Source organism: Pelodiscus sinensis, chromosome 11 (assembly GCF_052426305.1).
Source record: "Pelodiscus sinensis isolate ZL-2025 chromosome 11, ASM5242630v1, whole genome shotgun sequence".
Taxonomy (NCBI): Eukaryota; Metazoa; Chordata; order Testudines; family Trionychidae; genus Pelodiscus; species Pelodiscus sinensis.
In genome coordinates, this window is record NC_143062.1 from 53400845 (window position 1) to 53420384 (window position 19540).

General features: G+C 45.2%; 1 protein-coding gene across 2 annotated transcripts in view; it reads left to right on the top strand.

Moving 5' to 3' along the window:
* Window positions 1-19540, top strand: part of PLXNB1 (plexin B1) — a 206191-nt gene that overhangs the window by 26391 nt on the left and 160260 nt on the right. For both annotated transcript variants that reach the window (XM_089781349.1, XM_089781350.1), the window contains exon 2: window positions 5125-5191. The gene's annotated coding sequence lies outside the window, so the exon portion shown is untranslated. The remainder of the gene's footprint in view (window positions 1-5124; window positions 5192-19540) is intronic.

Here is a 19540-nt window from a genome sequence, read left to right on the forward strand (position 1 = left end):
TCCACAAATGGGGAGTACACTCTTCTCCCCTGGGTCAAAAAGCCCTATAACGCTGGGACTTCAGAGTAGAATATTCAGTACTCCTTCAGGCATTCTCCCTGTGTGTACAGCAAATTGGCAGACTGCCTCAGCTGGTCCTTCAGCAGTCACAAGTGCTCAGTTGGCCCAGATGTGATGGCATTAGTTTTCCAAAGGTGGGGCTCTCCCCTCATAGGTCTGTTCAGTAATGAACCGCATAACAGGAAGTGTCAGAAGTTCTGCTCCTACAGAACCACAGCCTGGACTCCACTGCTGACACATTCCTCCTTCATTGGCAATCCTTATGTATGAATTTTGACCCATTCCTCTCCTCCACAGAGTGCTTCTCGAGATCAGGAGGGAGTGATCCCCTTCTGGCTGTTCCTCACTGAAGCTGCAGCGGCCACAGGGAGGCGCTTCTCACTTGTCCCCAAGCTGCTGTGAGAGAGGGCTGGGGTAGTCCTCTCTCCCTGGGGCAGCTTGAATAGTGAAGCCCAGCCCCACCCCAGAGTAATGACTTAAACAAAGCATTTACATTTTCATTTTATTTTCCAAAAAACAAAAATTGAGTTAAGGACCTGAGCAATGTTGGGTAAATCTAATGTTAAATATTGAATGATTGGGTGGCGTTTTAGCAGAGGACTAGGAGGAAATTGCTGTGGGTCTGGGATGGGTATTGTAGGTGTATGACATACAGTAATAAATATCACTTCCAAATGCTGTTGCCTCCAAATTGGAGGCAGGAGCAAGAATAGAGCCCAACCTTCCTTGCAATTTATATGAATTGCTAATACCCATCCTATTATCAGTACTTGCAGTGAGCTGTTCCAAGGATGAGTTCCTATGTTACTGCTAAGCACAAATCCCTGACCTCTAGCCTTAATAAGAGTTGCTCTGAGCACTACTGTGATAGCAGCCTTCCAAACTCAAGTGCCTTTGCTGAGTATGGGAGAGGGTGGCTTCTCTTGTTGAAGGGAGCACCGCAGCCATGCAGGCATTGTCCCCTTGCTGGAAGAAGGAATCCAAGCTCCCTAAGAGGAGGGTGTGGAGGATGGGGAAGTTCAGTGCAACTAACTAATAGTTTGGCTTTAATTCCTGACATTCTCTTCATTTGCCTTGGATGCCAGGGAGTAAAAACATGTGGGCTGCTGGCCAAGCAGTGAAAGGAGGAACGTGTGAAGCCTTCAGTTTTCACATGCTTTATCAGACTGCAAAGAAGAGTCTTAGTTTTACCAACATCATACAGGCCAGGAGAATGGGTGAGCCAACCTTAACTCCTGAAGTGCTGGATGTGTGAGAAGGAAAATAGTTTTTCATACTATCCAATCTAGACTTCCCACACTGCAACTTGAGACCATTGCTCCTTGTTCTGCTTTCCATCACTACTGAGAACAGCCTCTCTCCAGCCTCTTTGGAACCTCCCTTCAGGCAGTTAAAGGCTGCTATCGAATCCCCCCTCATTCTTCTCTTCTGCAGACTAAACAAGCCCAATTCCCTCAGCCTTTCTTAGGTCATGCGCTCCAGCCCCCTCAGCATTTTTGTTGCCTTCCTCTGTACCCTCTCCAGTGCGCCCACATCCTTTCTGTAGTGGGGGGCCCCAGAAATGGACATAGTACTTCAGGGCTACATCTAGATTGGCATGATTTTCCGCAAATGCTTTTAATGGAAAAGTTTTTCCGTTAAAAGCATTTGTGGAAAAGAGCGTCTAGATTGGTACGGATGCTTTTCCGCAAAAGCACTTTTAGCGGAAAAGCGTCCATGCCAACCTAGACATGGTTTTGTGCAAGAAAGCTCTGATCGCCATTTTCGCCATCGGGGCTTTTTTGCACAAAACAATACTGCGTTGTCTACACTGGCCCCCTTGCGCAAAAGCATTTGCGCAAGAGGGCTTTTGCCCGAACGGGAGCAGCATAGCATTTCTGCAAGAACACTGACAATCTTACATGAGATCATCAGTGTTCTTGCGGAAATTCAAGCGGCCAGTGTAGACAGCTGGCAAGCTTTTCCACAAAAGCAACTGCTTTTGCGGAAAAACTTGCCAGTCTAGACGCAGCCCAGGTGTGGCCTCAACAGTGCTGAATAAAGGTGAATAATCACTTCTCTAGATCTGCTGGTAGTACTCCTACTAATGGACCGTAATATGCCATTAGCCACCTTGGCTACAAGGGCACACTATCTGACTCATATCCAGCTTCTCATCTACTCTAATCCCCAGGTCATTTTCTGTAGAACTGCTACTTAGCCAGTCTGTCCCCAGCCTGTAACAATGTTTGGGATTCTTCTGTCCCAAGTGCAGGACTCTACACTTGTCCTTGTTGAACCTCATCGGATATTTGTCCCAATCTTCCAATTTTTCCAAGCCATTCTGGACCCTGTTCCTACCCTCCACTGTAATTACCTCTCCCTCTAGTTTAGTGTCTTCAGTGAACTTGCTGAGGGTGCAATCCATCAACATCTTTATTAATGATCTAATGAGGTGAACAAAATCGGCCCCAGAGCCAACCCTTGGAGTACTCAGTTTGATACCAACTGCCAATCAAAGATTGTTGATCAGTGCCCATTGAGCCTGATGACCTAGCCAGCTTTCTATCCACCTTACAGTCCATTTATCCAATCCATACTTTTGTAACTTGCTTGCAAGAATACTACGTTTAGCCTTATTAAAATACACATTGTTTACTTGGTAAACTTGGCTCAAGTGATCCAGATCTCCCTGAATAACTAACTGATCTTCATTATTTCTCACTCCCCCCAATTTTGTGTCCTCCGAAAACTTCATCAATTGATGATTTTGTGCTGTTGTTTTTTCCTGGGTCATTAATACAAATATTATAGTGTAAGGCCAAGAACCAATCCCAGCAGGACCCCAATGGAAACACATCTACTTAGTGATGATTGTCTGTTTATAGTTAACATTTTGAGAACTGTCAGCCAGTTTTTAATTCATTTAATGTTTGCCGTGCTAATTTTGTCATATTAGTTTATTATTCAAACTGTTGTGCTTCACCAAGTCAAATGCCTTAGAGAAGTCTAATATACTGTTAGAACTATTTTTTATCAACCAAATTTGTAATCTCATTAAGATATCAGATGAGTTTGACCATCTATTTTCCATAAATCCCTATTGATTTGGATTAATTACCCCCACTTTAGTAGACTATTAATCAAATTCTGTATCAGATACTCTATAATCTTGATCGGGGTAAGTATCAGTTTTGCAAGCCATCAGCTTTCCTTGTGTCCTTTTGCTTCCATTATCAATTTTCTGCAGTTCCTAACTTCTGATTTAAATTCATTACTGTCAACTTTTTCCAGTTGTGTTTATATATACAGGCAGTCCCCGGGTTACGTACAAGATAGGGACTGTAGGTTTGTTCTTAAGTTGAATTTGTATGTAAGTCAGAACTGGTACATATTGTAGGGGAAACTCTAGCCAAACATTTCTCCAGAGCTCAGTTTTATTCTCCCACACCTCACTTCCCTCAGTCCTTTATTCTCAAGCTGAGGTGTCTGCTGAGAAAAGCCGCAGAGGACGCGGGCGGCGGGACTGTGGCGCGTCTCGGCAGTCTGCTGGGGGAGGGGGCGCAGCTAGTGGGGGGGTTGCCTCACCCTGTTTGTAAGTAGGGATCCGATGTAAGTCGGATCCATGTAACCCGGGGACTGCCTGTAATTATTTTTTACAGCTGTCTTCATTTTGCCTCAAAACCAGGTTATTTTAAGCTACACGCACAGCCTCTTTTTCAGTTGTGGGATTGTGGCTTTTTGGGTATCGGGTTCTCAATTATGATTGACATTTTTTTCTCATTAAAGGCTTCCTCCTAGCTGATTTGGCTCATAATTGTTTTGAGCTTTGAAACTGGTCCTACTAAATCACCAAGTGCACGGCAAGCGTATTACTGGTCTGTCTCTTATTCTTCTTGCACATTAGAAATGTGATCAAGTCATGATGGCTTGTAATTAAGCTACTATTAATTTTCAGTTCTGTGATCAGTTCCACTTTATCTGTTAGGATAAGCTCTAATAAAGAATTTCTGTCAGTTGGTTGTGAGTTGGAAATTGTCTATAGTGTTTATCAACTAGTATCTCATTATGTGTTCAACCTGCTAGTCATTGGTTTATAAGCTGTTAGGGTAATTTTCTTTTGAGTTATCATCGACACAAAACAGGTGTTGCTATTTTTTATATAGAGGGCCACTCTACTGTGTGAATCATCCCACCATGTTTCAGTAATATGTTATTGTAAATCAAATTTATGCTCATAAATGAGCAAATTGAATTTTTGTTTGCTGCCCAGGCTCCTAGCATTGGTGTATAAAATAATTCATTTTTTTTCACATCTGTAAGTCCTTGATAAAGTTGGTTCTAAACATCTTTATTTTAAGCAGAGTTCTAGCTTTCCTTTTTTACCCCCCCCCCCCCCCATTTGTTATTACTTTAACTCCCTTCTGACTAACATTTTGTGTTCATGCTTTATATGCTTGCTTTTGTATAGTGAGTGTAGGTGCATATCACTTAGTTGAAGAGGTTGGAACTCAATTGTGCATGTTTCAGTTTTGAATGTAAGTGCTTTTCAGTGTTCTCACCTTATTGTGCTTTTTCCTTAAGCTATTTCATAAGCATGGGGTATGTGTTGAGAGAGAGTGAGACTGTGGATCTGACCTGGAATCCTTGGGGAATAGCTGTTCAGGAGAGCTAGAATAGATTGAACTGAATGCATTCCAGGTTGCACAACTCTGAGCTAATCTCCCAGAGGCAGAGACATTACTCACCAATCAAGAATGTACATGTACTTTTCCTAATGAGAACAAAACATTTTATCCTGCTCATTAGAAGAAAGAGTGCACAGTTACTATGCCACAAGACTCCTCTTTCTTGAGGATCCAGTTGGGGATGACTTCTGTATGCTTGGTTGTTCAGGTAAATTGGAAGGCTTGCCAAAATGTTGTCCTAGAAAGAAATAGACTCCATTGTTTCCTTGGACTTGCTGGACTTTGTGCAGCTGGCCCAACCTTGTCTTCTCTAGTGGAAAGAGCAGGACCCAGGAGCAGAGAAGGTTTCGCTTACTGAAAACTAGTATTGAAATATTATGTTTTCTGTTTTTTCCAGCTTGAGGTACAATAAGAGAATCAATAAGAGAAATGAAGGTGTCTCAACACCGCTCAGAGTCCAAATGGTAAGTGGAAGGCATTGGGATTCCATACTATGCCACTCTCGATATAGGCTAATGCTACAACTCAGGTTCTAGGAGATTGGCTATCAGTTTCTCTTCATGTTTCTGATTCTTAATGAGATGAATGCAAAGGCCATCAGGCCTGTCAGCTCCTCTGTAGTGTCTGTTTAGCCAAGGCCAGCAGGCCTCATGGTTGAAGCTGAGTTTCTGTGTAGCTGGGCAATTGGTTTTTCCCAAATGCATTTGTGTATGTACTTTTCATAAATAGAAACATTCACTAACACTTCACTTTGTTCAGTGCGCTTTCCCCTTTCCTGCTTTCTTTTGCCTCTTTTTCTTCTTTCCATCTCTTCACTGGCATTTCTTCCACGCCACCACTTCCTCTCTTTCTAGGATTTGGGATATGATTTATAAGCTAAATTGATACCCAGACCTAATCTGTGTCTTCCTTGGTAGAAGAAATCTCTGAACTTGAGACTTGGAAGTTTGTTTCCTGATGTGTTGGAATGTAAAAAGTGACTTTTAAAATTAGAAATTGCCACACAAGTGGATGGTTTTCACCTACAAAAAGTGTGGTTTACAGGGTTCAAGCCAGCAAATATCAGACAAATTCCTACCTTCCTTCCTGTGATTTATGCCAGGGTTTGGCCAGATAGTGCTGCCAAATATGCAGCTTCAGGAAGCCTCACCCATCTTAGGACACAGCTTGTATGATGTTTGCTGCTTGTACTCCATTGCCATGTGGTGTGGGGAGTGAGCTGCTTTGTGCTTGCTGAGCTCTGTGGTGTTAATACCTCTTGGGAAAAGTGATGTTTTGCTGAGGCATTTCACTCTTCTGTTCAGAAGGAAATCTCCACCTCCCCACCGTGTGAGAGCAGCTTCCTTCCAGCTAGCAGAGCAAAACAATTTGGGGTAGGTGAGTGTGAAAAGTCTGGATACCAATTGTGGCTATTACAGCTGTGAAGGCCAGCTGAATGATTTTGCAAGGATCACAAATTGGATCTTATTTTACTCCCTTCCTGTCCCTAGCCTTTCTTGTGGGCGCTGCACCTAGCAGACCCCTAATTATCCTCTATTACACTTCCTTTCTGCTAAGGAAGGACATAGGGAGCTCACCGAGTGAGATTCAGAGACTTGCACCACAGAGAAAGGGGTATTGTATCAGAGCAGAATGTGCATGAAGGAGCCATATATCAGGAGGCTGGAGGAAGACTATTTACGATACGCCTGGTGGTTATGGTGAGAATACCACTAAAATAAATTCAGAGATCATAGCCAGAGCATGTGCTACTCTTTCAGGGGTAAAGTATGTTATGTCTTGTTCCATCTCCACAGTAACAATGAGTAAATTCTTGGATGATAAAGATCAAGTGGTAGGAAAATGTATTTGAGATGACATATCACAAAGATCAAGGGGGCAGGTTTTGCTCAGCTTTACATTATGCCATTCAGCAGTGCAAATGAAACCAAGAGAGAGCAGGTTGGAAATTGAACCAAAATGATAAAGATGGTGTTTTAAAGGGAGACTAAATAATAATACTAGGTTATTGAGTTACCTAAGGGCCTCTTTTCTGTATGTATAGTCATATGCAGCACAGAAATAAAGGAGTACAGAGGGGACAGAAACCTGTCAGTGTCCAGCATCCCCCTGATAGGATGAGATGGATATTTCTTATAATATCAGGAAATTTGTGGCCAGTGCTCCAATGGAAGAGGAAAATGCCCTTATTTCCTGCCAGCATGTGCTTAGGGGAAGTTCTTTCCTAAACGTGTAACTTAGCATTGCTTTCAGCTCTGTATTTGAGAGTACTAATTACCAAAGTTAACTAGAAAAATAACTATTTAGAAAATCTAGACATACACAAATCCATGGGTCTAGATTTACTGCATCCGAGGGTGCTGAGGAAGTTAGCAAATGTCACTGATGAGCCTTTGGCCATTATCTTTGAAAACTCGTGGAGTTTGGGAGAGATCCCAGATGATTGGAAAAAGGCAAATTTAGTGTCCATCCTTAAAAAAGGGAAGAAGGACAGTCCAGGGAACTACAGACCAGTCAGCCTTACCTCAGTCCCCAGAAAAACCACGGAGGGGATCCTCAAGGAATCCATTTTGAAGCACTTGGAAGAAGGGAAAGTGATCAGGAATAGTCAACATGGATTCATGAAGGGCAAGTCATGCCCGACCACTTTGATTAGCTTCTTTGATGAGGTAACTGGCTCTGTGGACATGGGAAAGTCAGTGGATGTGATATACCTTGACTTGAGCAAAGTTTTTGATACGGTCTCCCACAATATTCTTTTCAGCAAGTTAAAGAAGTATGGATTGGATAAATGGACTGTAAGATGGATAGAAAACTGGCTAGATTGTCAGGCCCAATGGATAGTGATGAATGGCTCGATGTCAGGTTGGCGGTCGCTTTCTAATGGAGTGCCCCGAGGATCAGTTCTAGGGCCGTTTTTTCTTTATTAATGACCTGGATGAGGGGATGGATTATACCCTCAGCAAGTTTGCAGATGACACTAAGCTAGGGCGAGAGGTAGATACACTGGAGGGCAGGACTAGGGTCCAGAGTGACCTGGACAGATTAGAGGATTGGGCCAAAAGGAATTAGATGAGGTTCAACAAGGACAGGTGTAGAGACCTGCACTTGGGATGGAAGAATCCCAAGCATTGGTACAGGCTGGGGACTGACTGGCTAAGTAGAAGTTCAGCAGAAAAGGACCTGGGGGTTACAGTGGATGAGAAGCTGGATATGAGTCAACAGGGGGCCCTTGTAGCCAAGAAGGCTAATGGCATATTAGGCTGCATTCGGAGGAGCATTGCCATTAGGACTAGAGAAGGGATTGTTCCCCTTTATTCAGATCTGGTGAGGCCACATCTAGAATACTGTGTCCAGTTCTGGGCCCCCCACTATAGAAAGGATGTGGACATATTGGAGAGGGTCCAGCAGAGGGCGATCAAAATGATGAGGGGGCTGGAGCACATGACCTACGAGGAGAGACTGAGGGATTTGGGTTTTAGTCTGCAGAAGCAAAGAGTGAGGGGGGGATTTGATAGCAGCCTTCAACTTCGCGAAGGGAGGTTCCAAAGAAAAGAATGTGAGGGTGGAGGCCTATCCTAGATCTACGCAGATTATACAAATTCCTGTGCAAATGACATTTCAAAATGGTCACTCTTGTAGCGATTATCCTGGCACTGGAGAAAGGGAGCTGGTTCGCAGCGCTCAGCCTTCAGGACACATTTTCACGTCACCGTTCATCCCTCTCTCAAATGATTTCTCTGATTTTTGCCTGGACTCTCTACCACATCACTGATTGGAGGCCACACAGGACGTGATTGCCATAGAGTTGGCGAGTCCTATTGTGATAGTTCTCACCTGCCTACTGCTCATGGGGTACATGTTCCAACACTGGCTGTCCTTGGTTTTCATTCCTTTCAAACATCAGTTACACAAAATGGTCACCCTTCCACGCTATGTCCTCGCTTCTCTACGCTGGTGGATCACCTCCAACAGCTTTCTTGCTGGGTCTCTTTCAGCATTGGCAGCCTTCTATCCAGATTACAACCGATGTCTTTCTTTTGGGATGGGGCACTCACTTGCAACACCACTTAGCTCAGATCAGGTGGTCCCAATAGGAGTCCAGACTTTATATCAATTTGCTGCAACTCAGGGTGGTGCAACATGTCTGCATTAATTTTGCCACCAGTATCTGCAGCTGCACCGGCTTATCCATCTCATCCCTCAGGGTCCATCTTGCTGCAATCGCTGCCTTCGATCTGCCGGTGGATGGATTCTCTATGTTTGCACACTCTGCTACCAAGAGCTTCCTCAAGGGTCTTCACAAGTTATATTCTCCCTACAGGCATCCACCGCCAGTATGAGATTTGAACTTAGTCTTGAACTCATTTGACCTCCCTTGGAACCATTGTCAATCTATTCCCTCCTTCTCTCCATGAAAGTAGTATTCTTAGTTGCGATTCCCTCTGCTCGCAGGGTCAGTGAGATTGGGACTCTTACAGTAGACCCACCTTACACAGTTGTTGCTGAGGACAGAGTTACTCTATGGCCTGACCCCGCCTTTCTTCTGAAGGTATACACATTGTTCCACCTCAACGAGACTATTGTGCTACCAGCCTTTTACCTGAAACTGCATGCCTCCTGCCTTGAGGTCGTCCTTCACTTTGGACATTTGGAGGGCCCTTGACTTTTACATTGATAGGACCAGGGTCTCTTGTAAATGGCAGCACCTGTTTGCCTCCATTGCAGACCATTCCAAGGTTATGTCCATCTCTGTCCAGCTTATTTCCAAGCCAATATCCTCTTCCATTATTCACTTCTACTCCCTATGAAGCCACACACTCCCAGCTCCAGCTAAAGTGCATTTTATTTGAGCTATGTCCATGCCTATGGCGTTTCTTCATGATGTCTCACTCAAGGACATTTGCCAGGCGGTCACCGGGTCATCTGAACGCACCTTTGTGCGACACCATGACATCACTCCACAACCATCGGCTGACTTTTCAGTAGCCATGGCAGTCTTACTTCCACTGTCAGTCGGTGATTCTGAAGCCCACCTAACTATTCGATCACTGCTTTGTTGTTACCCACATTGGAGCACCCAAGGGAACATCACTTGAAGAAAGAGAAGTTAGTCACCTTGTGCAGTAATGACAGTTCTTAGAGATGTGGGTGCATCGCTACCCACCCTCCTCTCATCTACTTAGGAGTGCTGAGTTAGTTGGGTGTAGAAAAGGAACTGAGGAGGGTTGGGCTGCGTGCAAGCTGCAAACTCCATGAGGTGCCTACAGTATGTGCAGACCAGCCAGCTACTGCTATGAAAAATTCCAATCCGTGGTGCCGGTACGACACAACACCAATAGTGGAGCACTCGGGGGGACGGACGGACGGACACATCTTGAAGAATTGTCATGACTGCACAAGATGAGTAATTTCCCTTTCCTGCATTGCTGAAACCATTTTTTGGACATGCCTGCTTCGCCTGCTTTTAAAAGGTGTATAACCTTTGAGCTGTCCATTTCTGTGTCTGATGGACACTCTCTCCACTGCTTGGGTGCAGGGCACTCCACCTCTCAGTATCCCCACTGCAAGAAATTCACATTGAGGGACTAGAAAGGCCAGGGGAGCTGCAATTGAAAATCTTGCTCTTGGAGAAGATAGTTGGACCCGCTTCTGACTCGGAGCACACTATATGGACCCTGTGGCGGTCTCTGGGAGAGCGGATGCCATAAGGTCAAGCCCCAAGGACTCTGACAGGACTCAGGTGCCCATAAAAGGTCCAATTTCTCTTCAGGGGCTGATTTTCCCCCTTGAGGAAATGCTCTCTGAAGAAAAAATCTGCCCCAGAACTGGTTGCACTAAAGGCACTGAGCTAGTCTGGCTCTGATGGGCTGAGACTCCAAAGAGAAGTCACAGTCCTTTTGTAAGGCACCAGCCTAGGCAAAGCAAAAGCTGTCCATAAGGGCACCAACCAAAACACGATTGGCACCAACCCCAGTATGGACTTGTCCATGCGCAGCATCAGCACCGAGCACGACCATGCCACCACCCACAGCACCATTGGGTCAGCCAAAACATCCAGCAGAGTTGGCACATGCCAAGCACTCGGCACCAACAGCTCAACCTGCATTACTGCAAGTAGCCATGGTACAAGTGGCCCTACCCACTACGCTGCCACCACAAGCATTTACCACTAGCACAGACCTGATGGTTCTTCTTTGAGTAGTGTCCCCGTGGGTGCTCCACATTAGGTGTTGGGCTCCGTCCCGGTGTGGCAGCTCAGAGATTTTTGGTAGCCTGCATTCGGCCGGATCACGCATGTGCAATGCGTGTCTCGCACCTTTTGCCTAATGTGTGCGATCCGGCTCCTGCCAGTTCCTTTCAACCGCTCACAGGTCACAGACGGAGCTCTCCTCGTCCCTTCATTACCTAGTCAGAAAATGAAAAATTTGTATATATTAGTTAGTAGTTATTAGCTGTAGTTGTTGTTAGTGGTTAGTAGTAGTTCTAATTGTGGTTTTCAGTTAAAAAACTAAACAGAAACCCTTCGGTTCTTTTTCTGTCCTTAAGCCGTTTAAAAAAAAAAAAAGAGAGAGAGAGAGAATCAGCATCAAATGGAGACAAGACAACTTCTAACAATGCTGGGATCTCCTGGTTAAAAAAAAAGTGACCTCTGCTGTGAGGCAGTGCCACCCTCTGACGGCCATTCCTCATGTATTTGATGCCTGGGCGAGGCTCATGTGCCTCAAAAGTGTGCCCATTGCTCAAAACTAACGGCCAGAGCAAGGCGCGATAGAGAAATGTGCCTACACGTGATTTTGTTTGACAAGGCACTACAAACCTCAGATGCCTCGTCCCCTTCGACTTCGGATCCTTCATCGTCCCAGAAACACAAGGCGTCCTCTTCTGGAACGGCTCCACTTAAAAACAAAAGGGTCTCACTGGTGCGTTTCTTGCCTGCGGAGTGAGTGCGGGGGAGAAGCCTGGCACATCCGGCACCACCTCCTCATGGTAAAGGCCGGCTCCAGCTGCAAAGCCAAAGAAGATGTCAGACACGGCACCGACAGCACCGAGACCCAAGATGGCACCGAAGACCCAGGCGTTCTTGGGACCTCCCCTTTGACAAACAGAAGCTTTTTGCACATAAAACACATGAGTCTTTTCACACATAAGAGTCCCGTACCACCCTCAGAACTCTGGGGGTAGCTAAGCACTATCTATACTAAAGGTGTTATTATTTCAGCAGACCACAGCAACATCAACGTGGGTTCGATCCGTGTCTCAGGCCAACCTGTCAACAAGCAGCAGGTTCAACTCTTTTGTCAAGTGCTCCTAGTATCAACCTGTTGTCACCCTGCAGCAACAACTCTCAGGCACTTTCTATCATCGCCTGAGGCCGTTTTATCAGCAATGGACCACCATCGCCTTCGATCACTAGGTCCTGGAGATTGTGTTGTCCGGTTTTATGACACCATTCCTGTCTCTACCTCCAACCACTCCACCCACCCCGTCCCTCTTCAGGGACCCTCTCACAAGACTCTACTCAAACAAGCGGTCTACCACCTAGTCTGTTGGGGCAGTAGAGTGGGTACCGGACGAGTTCAGGGGAAAAGGGTTTTATTCTCGTTATTTCCTCACACTGAAGAACCATACTTGACCCCTGGAACATAAATTGGCAAATAGTGATGCTTTGATAATTCTGGCTCTAGACAACAAAGACTGGTTTGCAACCCTCGACCTTCAGGATGCTTACTTTGACATTACTATCCATCCAGCACACAGGCAATTTCTTCACTTTACAATAGACAGGGAACATTTCCAGTGCCGGGTCCTGCCTTTCGGCCTTTCATCAAAAGCCAGGGTATTCTCAAAGACCCTGGCTGTCGTAGCAGCTTACTTAGGATGAGAGGGAGTTATAATCTTCCCTTACTTCGATGACTGCTTGATAAAAGGGTGTTCCACGTGGTAACGATAGCCAGACAGACTTTCGATTTGCTATGACTAATAGTCAATGAGCAAAAATCTTTATCTGTCCTAACTCAGCGCCTTGAATTTATAGGGATGTGACTCGATTCTGCAGTAGCATGTGCGTATTTGCCAACTCAGATTCCAAGTGATCCAGGATCTCATTTCCACACTCACTACCAGACTGACAGTTACAGTTCTTACCTGCCTACCATCAATGGGCCGTATGGCGGCTATGACCTATGTAGTCTATCGAGTCAGACTGCATTTCCGTTGCCTACAGCATTGGCTGGTGTCGGTGTACACTCTCACAAGACATCTAGTTACCAAGATGGTGTCTCCTACCAAGATTCGCACATCCCTCCACTGGTGGACAGATCCACACAACCTCTTGGCAGCAGTCCCCTTTCAGTGATCCCAGCCTTCGGCACAAATCACTACAGATGCATCCCTTATTGGCTGGGGAGCCCAAATGAATGGTATGTCTGTGCAAGGCAGGTGGTCAACAACAGAGGCTTCCCTCCACATATATCTCCTTGAGCTCAGGGTGGTTTTCAATGCCTGCAGGCATTTCCAAAAATATATTTGTGGAACGACTATGAGCATACTCACCAACAACATTGCCTCAATGTATTATGTAAACTGTCAAAGTGGGGCACGCTCATGATTGCTTTGTGCAGAGGAGGTCTGTCTCTGGAACTGGTGTATTTGCAACAAGATCATGTTAACTGCATCATACTTACCTGGCCTGAACAATGTAATCGCGGATTCCCTGAGCCAGACGTTTTGTGCCTGACCACAAATGGCAAATCAGATTAGACGTATTCCACTGCTTATTCTGTCGTTGGGGCCTCCCTCAAATAGTTCTCTTCGCCACACATTGGAACGCGAAATGTTGACATTACTGCTTCAGGGCGGGCATCGACAGGGGGTCTGTAGGGAATGCCTTCCTTCTCCACTGGGGTGGGCCCCTTCTATATGCATGTCCCCCTACCATACTCTTACCCAGGATTCTGGACAAGATCAAATCAGATGGGGCCACATTAAGTCTCATAGCCCCTGCTTGGGCATGACCGACATGGTTCCCGTTTCTTCACAGAATGTTTCTTCGCCCACCATATACCCTCTCCGATCTCCTGGACTTGTTATACCAGGACCAAAGTCGCCTTTTGTACCTATAACTGCGCACTCTTCACCTCACTGCCTCACTCCTAACATGTTCAACCTGTCTGAGGATCTCTGCTGAGACCAAGTGAAGCAGGTCCTGATGCACAGCAGGAGAGACACCACTTGAACCACTTACCAATCTAAGTGGAGACGGTTCACATTGTGGCACTCTGCGAAGGGGATCGTCCCTGAGGATGCTCCCATTCACCAGATCCTTGATTACATCTTCTCTCTGAAGCAAATGGGCCTTGTGATTGCTTCCCTGAGGGTGCAACTGGTGGCCATTCCTGCCTTCCACCACTGTGTGGATGGAACTTTTCTTTGCATATCCAACTATAACAGGATTCTTAAGAGGTCTGATGAACCTTAGCCCACCTTGTAGACCTCCACCTCCATCCTGGAATCTGGACCTAGTTCTAGACATGCTTACACAACCCCCCTTCGATCCCTTAGCTACTACATCTCTCTGAATGTTGACACTCAAAATTCTCCTCGCCATAACTTCAGCACTCAGTGAGCGAGCTGGCAGCACCACCGTACACAGTTTTCTATAAGGAAAGGGTGATTCGTCAGCCTCATCCAGCCTTTATTCTGAAAGTATGCTCTATGTTCCATATCAACGAGCCCATCATACTTCGCACTTTCCACCCAAAGCCACATACCACACCATGAGAGGCATTTGTGCACACTCTAGATGTTCATCGGGCATTGGCCTTTTCCATAGGATCGAAAACAGGCGTAAAACTCTTAGTTTCTATAGCTGACCAATCCAAAGGTGTCGCACTTTCTTCCCCACATATCGCCAAAGTGATAGCCTCCTGCATCACCATTTCCCATTCTCTCCGCAATATCCCTCTCCCGTCATGTCTGAGAGTGTACACCACAAGCACTATGGCTGCCTTCACAGCCTTTTTGAAGGGAGTTGTTCTGCAGGACATTTGTTGGGCGGCCACGTGGCCATCTAACATGACTTTTACGAAACATTATGCAGTTGTTCAGCGACTGGCAGCGAACTCCTCACTGGCTTTGGCAGCGCTCTCAGTGCCACACAAACCATGATTCTGGACTCCACCTTGAGTGAGTTGCAAGTGCTGCTCTTAGGACACCTACAGTGGAGCACCCATAGGGATACTACTCGAAGAAGAAAAAGTGCAGTAACGATGATTCTTCGAGATGTGTGTCCCTATGGGTGCTCCACTACCTTTCCTCCTCCCCACTCCATAATCCTGGTTTGTATATTTCTCGTTCAGACTCTTGAACAGGTGAGGGAAACTGGCGGGAGCCAGATCGTGTGCAGGAGGCCAAAGGCACAAACGGCATGAGATGCACATTGTGCACGTGCGTTCTGGCTGACTACGGCTACCGAAAATCTTTGAGCTGTGGTGTTGGGACAGGGCCCAACACCTACAGTGGAGCACCCACAAAGACACACATCTTGAAGAACCATTGTTACTGCACCAAGGTGAGTAACTTCTTCTTTCCTCGGTGCCAGAGACCCCAATGGCACTCCAAACACTTCCCATTTTAGTCTCTCCTCTACTCCAGTGGGATCTGCTCTGCCACTGTCCAGCAATGAAGACCGTGAGCCTCTGGAGGTACACACTCTGAGATACTCTTCCCCCAGGGAAAGAACCTCTCAGTGGCAACTCCCCCCAGTGGTTGCCACACCAATTCCTCCCAACTGGCATTATTGGGACCCATAGGCCTCATACCGGGCGCAACTACTACAACAGCTGCCACAACCTTCACCAGAGCCCAGGTCTCAGGCACCAACCAGCTAGTCACTTAACCAGTCTATCATGGAGGAAGAAGACGACACTGATGTAACTGGGATGAACAAATACCTGGCTCTCCTCCATCTACTCGCCTGTCATCCTTATCTCCTGCCAGCTAACCCCAGGCTTCCTGTGGCATTTCCCTGGAACCCAGGATCAGTCCCCAGCTGACCCCAAGCTCCACAGCTGCCCCTTTGAAAGGTGCACAGATGGCATTTTAAAGGGGCAGCCACCACATAGTTGAAAAGCAACTTTTGAAAAGCAGCTTTGGGGTTTCAAAGTACCCCCCCCCCCCCTTTTGCTGCCTCTATTTCATATCCTGGGTTCCCGGGAACTGCCATGCGGAACCTTCTAGAGGCAGCAAAGGGTGGGGGGGGGGGGGAATGTCGACTAGTCAAAATACTATCCGATAAGCAAATGCCGAATAATCTTTTACATCCTTAATACAGAGTGCTGCCATTTGGACTCTCAACAGCCCCACATGTCTTTTCCAAAGTCCTAGTGGTGGCGGCGGCAGCACACTTGTGAAAAATGGGAATTATTATCTTCCCATACCTAGGTGATTATCTACCGAAAGATCATAAGAACGTAGAACATAAGACTGGCCACCCTAGGTCAAACCAAAGGTCCATCTAGCCCAGTAGCTTATCTGCCGACAGTGGCCAAAGCCAGATGTCCCCGAGGGAGTGAACAGAACAGGGATTCTTCAAGCAATCCCTCTCCCTACCCATTCCCAGCCTCTGACTGAGGCTAGGAACACCATTCCTACCCATCCTGGCTAATAGCCATTCATGGACCTACCCTCCATGAATGTATCTAGTTCTTTCTTGAACCCTGTTAAAGTCTTGGGCTACGTCTACACTGGCACCCTTTTCCGGAAATGCTTAAAACAGAACAGTTTTCCGTCATAAGTATTTCCGGAAAAAGCACGTCTACATTGGCAGGATGCTTTTCTGGAAAAGCACTTTTTCCGGAAAAGCGTCCGTGCCAATGTAGACGCGCTTTTCCGCGAAAAAGACCCGATTGTCATTTTCGCAATTGGGGCTTTTTTGCAGAAAAGAAATCTGTGCTGTCTACACTGGCCCTTTTCCGGAACAGTTTTCCGGAAAAGGACTTTTGCCCGAACGGGAGCAGCATAATTTTTCCGGAAAAGCACTGATGATTTTATAGTAGCTTGTTAGTGCTTTTCCAGAAATTCAAGGGGCCAGTGTAGACAGCTGGCAAGGTATTCCGGAAAAGCAGCTGATTTTCCGGAATAAGTGGCCAGTGTAGACATAGCCATGGTCTTCACAAATGCCTCTGGCAAGGAGTTCCACAGGTTGACTGTGCTGAGTGAAGAAAAACTTCTTTTTGTTTTAAACCTGCTACCTATTAATTTCATTTGATGACCCTTAATTCTTACGTTATGGGAACAAATACTTTTTTTTTTTTTTTTTTTTTTTCATATTGACTTTTTCCACACCAGCCATCATTTTATAGATCTCTATCTTCTCTTCTCTTAGTCTCTTCTTTTCTAAACTGAAAAGTCCTAGTCTTTTTAATCTCTGCTCATATGGGACCCCTAATAATTTTTGTTGCCCTTTTCTGAACCTTTTCCAATGCTAACACATCTTTTTTGAGATGAAGCGACTACATCTGTACGCAGTATTCAAAATGTGGGTGTGCCATGGTTTTATATAGAGGCAATAAGATATTCTCTGTCTTATTTTCTGTCCCTTTTTTTAAAAGATTCCCAAACTTCTGTTTGCTCTTTTGACTGCCACTGCACATTGAGTGGGTGTTTTTCACAGAACTATCCACAATAGACTCCAAGATCTCTCTCTTGAATACTTATAGTTAAATTAGTCCCCATCAAATTGTACATATAATTCAGATTGGAAAAAATAATATGTATTACTTTACATTTATCAACATTAAATTTCATTTGCCATTTTGTTGCCCAATCACTTAGTTTGGGGAGATCTTTTTGGAGCTCTTCAGACTGCTTTGGTCTTAGCTGTCTTGAGCAGTTTAGTATCATCTGCAAATTTTGCTGCCTCACTTCTTACCCTTTTCTCCAGATGATTTATAAATAGGTTGCACAGGATTGCTCCCAGGACGGTCCCTGGGGGGACATCACTAGTTTCCTCTCTCCACTCTGAAAATTTACCATTTATTCCTACCCTTTGTTTTTTGTCTTTTAACCAGTTATCAATCCACGAAAGGACCTTCCCTCTTATCCCATGACCACTTACTTTACTTAAGAGCCTTTGGTGAGGGACCTTGTCAAAAGCATTCTAGAAATCTATGTACATGATATCCACTGGATCCCCCTTGTCCATATGTTTGTTGGCCCCCTCAAAGACCTCTAGTAGATTGGTGAGGCATAATTTCCCTTTACAGAAACCATGTTGACTTTTCCCTTACAAATTATGTTCATTTATGTGTCTGACAATTTTTTTCTTTAATACAGTTTCAATTAATTTGCCCGGTATTGACATTAGACTTACCCGTCTATAAGAGGGGATATGGAAAGCAGTTTTCAAGTACCTAATAGGATGTTACAAAGTGGAGGGAGAAAATTCTTCTTCTTGGCCTCTGATAATAGGATAAGAAGCAGTGGGCTTAAATTGCAGCAAAGGACATTTTGGACATTAGGAAAACTTCCTGTCAGGGTGATTAAAACACTGGAATAAATTGTCTAGGGAGGTTGTGGAATCTCTAGAGTTATTTAAGAGCAGGTTAGAGACACACCTTTCAGGGATGATCTAGATCAGGGGTCTCCAAACTTTTCAGCCCGAGGGCCGCATTAACTATCAAACAGCAGTTCGGGGGCCGACTACACACTTGAGGTCCAAATAAAAAACAATCAAAACATGGATGTTGTTTTTAATTATTTATTTAATATTATTTTATTCAGTTATTATTTAATAACACATTCATACACTACACATGAACACCTGTATTAGTGTGAATGGTGAAATTGTTTCCTGGATGCCAAAATAGCAGACATTTCTGGCTTTAGATTTGTTGTCCCTAACATCAACAGTGACCTGAGATTATCATCGGACAAGTTTGTTCTCAAATTGTTCTTCACGTATTTCATTCTTGAAAATGTTTGTTCACACAGGTATGTTGTTCCAAAGATTGAAAGGTACCTTGATGCAAAAGTTTTGACATTAGGAAAGTCTTCCTTGGGCAAAAACTGGTAAAAACCCACCAGTCCTATTTTGAACTTGTCCCTAAGGAGGTCATTTGCTTGCAACTCAATGACTTCCAGCTGCAGTTCATCTGGGCAACTGGCCACATCTGCTTCAAATGGGTTTTGAAACAATCTCACTTCTTCTGCCTTTGAATCCAAAAAGGTCTCCACGGGCCGGATGAGAGGGCCTCGCGGGCCGCATCCGGCCCCCGGGCCGTAGTTTGGAGACCCCTGATCTAGATGGTGCTTTGTCCTGCCATGCGGGCAGGGGACAGGACTAAATGACCTCTTGAGCTCCCTTCCAGTTCTAGTGTTCTGTGATTCTAGTGTGTCCATTGTTAGACTGAATGAGAGCCGTGAAAATCTGCAGATATGGATGTACATATCCACAGCTCATTTTTGCAATTATGGATATGGATGCAGATACAAATATTGTCCCTTTCTTTCTCACTGCTATGTTTCCCATTCCCTTGTGATGTCTTATCTTAAAATAGTTAGCTCTTTGGTGCTAGGATGGTGTCTTATTTATCCCTTAGTGTTCAGTCAATAAATCGTAAATGCCTTCTTCAGTTTTGCCCCATATTGACTCGGAGTTTCCTTCAGTTTTTCCTCTGATCCTTCTGTGATATTCTGACCTCATTCGTTACCCCACTCATTATGTTGTTCAGAAACTGACCCGCTTTCTACGTGTCTCTGTTAAACCGGGTGCTAGACACTTGAGTTTATTTTTCCAGTGTATCTGTCCA